This window comes from Macrobrachium rosenbergii, chromosome 48 (genome assembly GCF_040412425.1).
Source record: "Macrobrachium rosenbergii isolate ZJJX-2024 chromosome 48, ASM4041242v1, whole genome shotgun sequence".
In the NCBI taxonomy this organism is placed as follows: Eukaryota; Metazoa; Arthropoda; class Malacostraca; order Decapoda; family Palaemonidae; genus Macrobrachium; species Macrobrachium rosenbergii.
Window position 1 is genome coordinate 58,765,922 of NC_089788.1, and position 8,626 is coordinate 58,774,547.

An 8,626-nucleotide genomic window follows, 5' to 3' on the forward strand; every position below is an offset into this window, starting at 1 on the left:
ATTGATTTTACCAGTGAAAGAGTGATGTTCTAGTTCTTGTCTTCTCACTATGTGACCCACAAACTGTATTTGTCTACCTCTCACTGAAGCCAAAGTTCTCTCTCAGTGCCTACTCTCTCTAATACCTACTCATTAGTTTTCCTTTCTGTCCATGATATTTTCAGCATCCTTCTCCAAAACTACATCTCTGCAGCCTGTAACCTCTCCTCGTCTGCCTTCCTCAAGGTCCAAGCTTCACAGCCACACAACAATACAGACCAAACAAAACATTTCACAAACTTCATCCTTAGATTCATAGATATTTTCGAGTTGGTGACTAATTTCTTGATCTTACCAAATGCATCTTTTGCCATGGATATTCTCTTCCACATCTCTTTTTCGCATTTTCCATCACTTGTGACAGTGCATCCTAAATAATTAAAACTATCGGTAGGGCTGGAGAAAAGTATAAAATCCGGAAGCGTTAGGAGGAAGGAGAAGAGGGAGACCTACAAATTACTGGATAGTTTGCAGAAGAGGTATTGGTAAGGAAGGGCCTTATCATCCAGGAAGAACTACAGTGCTTGCAGGATGCAAATGAAATCTCATTTATGAATCAGAACCCCGACATTCAAACATGACTGTCCTTTGAAATTCATTTTCTCTGTAATAGACAATTTCATATTTTGTAAAATACAACTATTACAATGCACTAGTCCTGAGTTAACATAAAGAGAATTATATGTTACTGTTGACAAAACCCTGTATTTTCGGTACCTTTCATGTCTACAAATTTGTGTAAATTTATGCGTGTGTGTACATTATATATATATATATATATATATATATATATATATATATATATATATATATATATATATATATAAAATTACACATACACACACACACACACACACACACATATATATATATATATATATATATATATATATATATATATATATATATATATATATCAACAATAAAGAACACACGTATATTTATACGTCTATAAAATGATCTTGGTCTCACTACCTCTGCTAAATTTTATTATTCAAACGGAACAGAGTATATAACGTCTCTTTCTTTTATAAAACGGCACAAAATTCCAAAATGAGCAGAATGTATTCTGCTATCAGAACAAAATCCAAGTACATACCTTCGCTCTTTATATCACGGGCAATATCACTCAAGAGAAACAATACAAAACCGTCAAAAAGCAAAAAAGTGCAGTTGTGGCAAGGTAAGAAAAGGTGCAACAGGTCAGCGCCGGAGGGCTCCTGTCCGATCGCACTTCGAAGAATACAATTATACTAGAAACGCCTGCCTTTCCACGTCCTGGAAGTTCCCTTTCAGTTAAATGGGGAAACTAACGTCCCGACGTCACGTTCCTGGAAAACTTCAGGCCGTCCAAGAGGAGAGAAAGGCGCCCGAGTGACAACGAACGAGCTGCGGCCGTTCGAGAGAGACGATTACGCCGTGGGTGGAAAGCTACGATCCTTTCATCACGGAGTCAACCGCTGCACTGCCACTGCTTTAAGTACTGGAGACTGGAGTGAGGAGGCTCACAGTGCGGGTGGAGGGGGGAGGGGGGAGGGGAGGGAGGGGCGAGATATTGGGGGGGGGGGTGGGCGAGGGAGCCGCGTATCCCTTTAGGTTATCTCCCCTCCTTTCCCCTCACTGCTCATCAACCCACCCCCTTTTTCACTTACTCCTCCACAATAGGTTTACCTACGCTTCCTCTCCCATGGCTCTTCCAGGTGAAGTATCTCTCATTACCTGTCAGGACTTTCAGTGTTAAGCCAGCTCAACAATTTAGGCTTACCTCTCACGCTGTTTATGTTTTAGTTTTACACCCTTACTCCATTTTCCCCATAATAAAGGTGGGTCCAGAAAACATCAAGACAACAGTTTCTAAAACATTCATCCATTCAGGGCTGAATTACGAGGGAAAAGGACCATAACACTTCCAGTCATTTCATTTGGGCATCTTCCCTAAAACTCCAGTTAGTTCTGCTGACTTACATAGTAAATTATGTACAAATTTATTAGATGACTACTGTGGATCATGCCAGGGGCTGTGAGAGAGAGAGAGAGAGAGAGAGAGAGAGAGAGAGAGAGAGAGAGAGAGAGAGAGAGAGAGAGAATACGACGGAAGAGTGTGTCCAGTACTCCATCAAAATATATGAACATCCTCTACACCCTTTTTCCTTCTGAGGACAGCTGAAATGTTCTAGACAGAGAATTTTGGGATGAGGGTGCCAGACCCAGGCCTATGCATGCACAAATGCATCCACTGACAGTCACACATACGTGCACTGGCAAGGCCTCATTCTGGTCAACTTCACTGATCAAGACACCAGCAACCGAGTTCATGATGAATATTCAATTGTGGTCACCCTTCCAAGGATCGACCAAACCCTTCCAGTTTCCCATTTCCCTATACTTTCTCGTCCTATTTTTTCCTTAACTTTCAAGCCTAAGATAGAGTTACTTTTTTTCGTTTTCCACTATCTTTAAATTTGTCAAGGCTTCCGTTTTCATTTCTCTTTCCATTTCATTCTCTCTCTTTAACCCTAGCTAAAAAGTGCATTTACCAGAGATTTCGATATGGCTTATGATTTCAATCAAACTGAATTCATTTCCTTCAGACTGACTATTTTTATACACCTGAGATCACTTAGAACTGATCAAGATCACTTTGATCTTTGTCTGAGATGAAATGCAACTTCACCGCCAATCCAGGAAGGCCTTTCCTCCCACCCAATCATAAGACATTTTATGCTCTCCTCTACCTTTCGCAATGACCTTACTGTTGAGCCAAAATGGATATTGTCACATGACAGACGAGGGATTTTGGTGTGGACATCCTCTGATGGGCTGTTACGAGAATTCTTTATAATTGATTTTGTATTGCATTGCCGCTTTTATATGCCACAATAACTCGGCCCTTTTAAGAAAGTAGGGAATATCTTCAAAGAAATTTCTATATGGAAGTATAAGTACGGTTTTTGCGTTAAATTTTTCTCCGCTGTTATCATCATAAAAAGTCTTTTTTGTCCTTCTCAATGCATTGTCTAATACAACCAGTAATAAGTCATTTCAATTTCTTGTCTGGATCCTGATTATACCTTATTATCCTAAATATACTTAAGACTACCTCTCGTAATTGGTCTAAGAGCATGGATGTGGATAATAATCTCTTTACTTATCTGCTGTGACCAGAAAAACAAGTAAAATATGCGCCCGAAGTTTTTCCGGCGCAATCGAGTTTTCTGTGCGGCGTATAATCACGTACCGGTGGTGGCCTATCCTATACCGTTGCCAAAGCACGATTATGGCTAACTTTAACCTCAAGTAAAATAAAAACTACTGAGGCTATATAGTCATAAATACGTGCACTGGAAATGGAGGGTGGATGATCAACATACCAATTAGCAGCCCTCTACCCTCAGTAGTTTTTATGATCTGAGGGTGGACAGAAAAAGTGCGGACAGAATAAAGTGCGGACGGACAGACAAAGCCGGCACAATAGTTTTCTTTTCAGAAAACTAAAAACCGCCTTTGGGACGAAATATCAGCAAGTCTTCATTGCACACTATGTTTAAATCCATTAGGCTGTTACCATTATGTTATCATCAAGAGAGTGAAAGTAAACTTTATCGATGATACCAACAGATTGATCTACGAAATTAACTATTTACATTTTCATCCCTGGGTTGAATGCAGGTTACGTCAACATACCTAAACCATATTACAATGAGTGGAATCATTTTACCTGACATTCTGCTCTTAAAAAAAAATTAAAGAACACATTGCTGGGAATTGGTAACAGAGAGAAATTAATTCCCTTGGTCATACCAAATTTTGAGACTATTTTCCCGCTAAATTCTAATTTACAAACTTTTAAACATAGTTTAATCAATTCTGTTAAAATTTTCTTGACCGGTATATCCAGCCGTCTGCCATCTCTGCAGATTGCTAGATAAAAATGCAAATAAACCATCAGCCGGTGGTTTGATGATAAAAGATACTGTATTAAAACTCACCAACCACATATCACTACAGGGTATTAATCTGCACTCAGTTTCAATTAAATATCAACTCTACATTATTCTTTATAGTAAAATCTGAAACGGTGCCAACCAGTGGATTAAAAATAACAAACGTACTTTCAGAAACTACATAAAGCAGAACCAACTGGGAAAATTTGTCATAAATGCTTTTATTATAACTCCAGAGAGTAATTAAAGTTTTTGTGATCGATGCAAAGTCACTGTTAAAACATCTAGACGGGAGAGAGACTGGTTTGGAGTATAAGTGGGTCTGAAACATGGCTGGGTTACATCTCTGTGACTGCTCCATATCTTTTTGGGTGGAGTGATGTGAGAAGTCAGAACAAAAGCTGTGGATGTATGTGCAAAGTTGTGGGATGAAAAAATGAGTCATAAATGTAGCATGGAACAGTTGAAGCCTGCAGACAATAAAGTAATAGTGAACGGAAACTGCAGAAACTAGTAGAAGAATTTAGAAGTGTTTGCACAAGGAGAAATTTGATTGAAAATATATGCAATATTCGGTTGGAACCAAGAAAGATAGTTTGATGTGTGTGTGTGTGTGTGTGTGTGCAAAAGACAGGAAGGAGGCTTGAACTGTCAAGGAAAGCCAGTGTGGAAATGTATGAATGGATTGTTGAGCTAACTCTCCTTTATGGGAATGAAGTGTGAATTTGACAGTAAAAAAAAAAGAAAAGAAAAAGAAGGCTGGAGCTGTTAGATGAACTTTTTGCATGATATATGTGGTGTAAGAATAAATGAAAGGGTGAAAATGTGGAGATACACAGGAGTGCTAACAAGGTTAGATTTGGTGAAAGGATGGATAAGAGTACTTTGTGATGGTCTGGTCAAGTAAAAAGAATGTATAAAATATGGTGTTGTGGAGAGTGTGTATAATTCAGCAGTGCAAAGAGGGAGGAGAGCTGGAAAGATGAGATGAGTGAAGTACTGGAAAGGAAGGGATTTAATATCCAGGAAGCACGAGAGTACATGAGAGGTAATTGTGAATGGGACAGAGTGTGTGTGGACTTGGATAAGAGCAGTCAATGAGCTACTGATGAACCCTCTGTGCAAGTGAATGAAAAGGCTAGCTTTCAGTAGCTTTCTGCAGTGTGGTCATCCACAATTCAGCAGCTAATGCATGAATGTGGTAGTGACCTATGCGTTGTTTTTTAACAGGAGCTACCAAAGTTTGCAGAGAAGGCTTGAACCACATTAAACACACAATATACAGACACAGCCATACTTACAAACGAGTTACGTTCGAGACGGCTGTTTGTATGCTGAATTGTTTGTAAGTTGGTTACTGTACCCTTCATGCCTATTTAAATACAGTATGATAGAAAATCAATACAGTACTGTATATTTTTTCAACCTAAAACAAAATAACACACACACACACACACACACATATATATATATATATATATATATATATATATATATATATATATATATATATATATATATATATATATATATATATGCATAAGAGATGTTCAAAAAAACATCCGACCTTCATTCATAAAAAATATTCCTATTCAGATACAACGATCTTACACTAATCTCCTTCAAAGTAGTCCCCGTGGGCTACCACACACTTCTCCCAAAGATTGGACTGCCACTGTCAGAAGCAGCAATGGAACACCTCTTTTGAGATGGCGCGCAGCTGGTCTGTCGCATTCTGCATGCTATCTTCTCCGCACCGAAATCTGGTCCCTTTTCGTTACAAAAACTACGGGATTTGCACACCTTGTTTGACTAGATAAATTACTCTAGAATGTCTGTAAATGTTTCATTTCTCTCTCTCTGTGGGCAACGATAACGAACACGCCAGAGAGAGAGAGAGAGAGAGAGAGAGAGAGAGAGAGAGAGAGAGAGAGAGAGAGAGAGAGAGAGAAGAGAAACAAAACATTTACACACATTCTATAGTCTCCCTAGCGTACTTGGTCAAAAGACGGTGGGGCCAATCGAAAGTATCTCGTGGATTGTGGATACCCTTTCCTTCTAAGACTTGACCCGTTATAATTCTCTTTGGCATTTCCTGGTTTTGTTTCTCTTATAAACAACGGGGTTTGCCGCTAACTCTTTTAGAAACGTTATTGTCATAAATGGAGATATGTGATAAAAAAAAATTAAATGAAATTTAAATATTAATTATCACCAGGTGACTCTCTCCCACATTTCTAAAATGCAAATTCATAATTTTGGACTGTGTTTTTCCCCATCACTTCCAGTAATTATTAGAAACATTCGTCTCCTTTTAATCAGCAATGTTTTTCTTTCGTTTCTTTGGTTTTTCTTACATTTTACTTATTGTCGAGGTTATTTAACGATTGCACAAATGTAATTTGAAGAATAATCTCCGTGCATTGGAAATGCTCTCTCTCTCTCTCTCTCTTCCTCGCAGATTTCTTTTATATTTAAACGTAAGTATAGTATTTATTAATTTTCATTATTTTATGCTATAGTATTGCTATGCTATGTTATTTTATTATTTTTGAAGTTACATTGGTCTACCTTTAGGAATTAAAGGGCTCGTTAATTTATAATTCATTGATCACTTTTACCAGGTTATAACCTATTATCATTTTTATTGCACAGGGTGTTACGTAATCTACTATTCTTCATAGCCACATGATATTTGTCTGCATTATTTCATTCATATAAATATATTTGCAAAATTTTGTTGTTCCAATTTCTAGAGCGCAAAATAATGTCTGCCACCTTTACCAATCGGTGGATATATTCCTGTTGCCTTTGCAGACCCTGTATCTACTCAGCAATTACTTAAGAGTGTAATTCTGATTTACCCAAGTTTCATCAAGGTAGGCAATTGAACAGACTTCTGTCTTCATCACGTCTTTCATCTCCCGTAAGAATTTAGTTCTTGCTCTTATCACAACACTTCCCTCTATCAGGAACTTCCGTCCATTTACTATTGCAAATTTGAATCCTATTTTATGCACAACTTTCCTTCATGACTGCACATCCACTGAAATTTGTATTCTCTTTCATTTCTAATATTATTTTCTCCACTGTTGGAATTTCCTTCCTTTCGTCGAAATTCAAAATAGTTCGGTGTGAAAATCTTTCGTCGTAAGTAGTAACAGGTTTTGGTCTGTTTTTTCTTTTGAGTCCTTGAAAATTCGGTAAATTGTTCTCTCACTAAATCCTGTTGCTTCTGCTGAACGTTTTGTAGCGCTTGCATAACGAGCTACAGCTCCATCTTGGGTTATTTCCTTGGAGAAATATTCTGCGCATTATATATAACTTCTTTTGTTTGAAGACTGTTGCTTCGTTTTGGGGATATATCCATTGTTCCTTGTGTTGACCTAGAGGTCCTTTCATGGAATGGCTTAATCCTAGGCTACTGACCCAAAACTATAATTGATTCTTTCTCACCACCACGCTCGGATGTGGCAGCAAGTGAGGAAAGCATGTCACATTGTCTTAATTAATATTTTCATATTCTATTTCTCACAATATTTCTCACAATAGTGCAGAAGCTTTGGCAGCACAACAAGCATCGAGCCCCACCCCAACAGCCACAAATACCTCTCTGTCGACAGTCAATAACCTTGTGGGAAAGTGGACTGAAGACAAGCCGGAACAATGGCTCGAAGAGATCGAATTCCTCTTCGAGACCATAAAACTGCCATCAATTATAATGAGATGTGTTTCTTAAATATAACTTTTTTTAAAGAATCGAAAGGGGGTCTTCCATAACCTTATTTGCACAACGAGGAGTGTACATTTGGCATCGCTCTTTCACCCTCCCGAGACCCTCCTTTGACCAAATACGCTAGGGAGACTGTACTATAAAGTAATCTATCGAGTCAAATAAGGCCCGGAAATCCCTTAGAGTTTTTATCCTGTTTTTTTTTTTTTTATTTATTTTATTTATGGAAAGGGACCAGATTTCAGTCAAGAGAAGACATCATGCAGAATGCGACGAACCCGCTGCGTGCCATCTCAAAAGAGGGGTTCTATCACTGCTTCTGACAGTGGCAGAACCGTTGGGAGAAGTGTGTGGCAGCCCAAGGGGACTATACTTTGAAGGAGATTAGTGTAAGATTGTTGTATTTGAACGAGTATTTTTTATGAATAAAGGTCGATATCTTTTTAACACCTTGTTCGCATATATATATATATATATATATATATATATATATATATATATATATATATATATATATATATATATATATATAAATTGTAGTCAGAGGCAGGAATACTCTGGTGATTCACACTTCCTTCATTGCTTCCTACGTTTCGTGATTCATAATCACATCATCAGGGAATTCTATGGAAAATCAAATAAATTAATAAAAGTACTGGATGGCTAAAACTGAATTTCGTTAAAACATTAGTCATTAAAAATCTATAAAGGCTGTTCAAAATAACACACACTAGATCACACTTAAATACATACACACAAAGCATAAAATCACGTTACATACGGACACATTTTTGCAAAAATGACCATAAAATAGACTTGGAAAATATGAGTTTTCTGTACAGGAACACCAACAAAACGGCCTGACTGGTTGCAGAGAACACCTTCATAACATGCACTAATAACACAATGG

General features: G+C 37.7%; 1 protein-coding gene across 6 annotated transcripts in view; it reads right to left on the reverse strand.

The window, feature by feature from the left end:
• Positions 1 to 8,626, reverse strand: part of LOC136831425 (cytochrome b5 reductase 4) — a 110,764-nt gene that overhangs the window by 75,417 nt on the left and 26,721 nt on the right. For 2 of the 6 annotated variants that reach the window (XM_067091873.1, XM_067091868.1), the window contains exon 1: positions 1,139 to 1,508. The exons of 2 other annotated variants lie outside the window; for them this stretch is intronic. The gene's annotated coding sequence lies outside the window, so the exon portion shown is untranslated. Of the gene's footprint in view, positions 1 to 1,138; positions 1,509 to 8,626 lie in introns of those variants that run through there. 2 more of the 6 variants (XM_067091869.1, XM_067091870.1) reach the window with 2 other exon arrangements.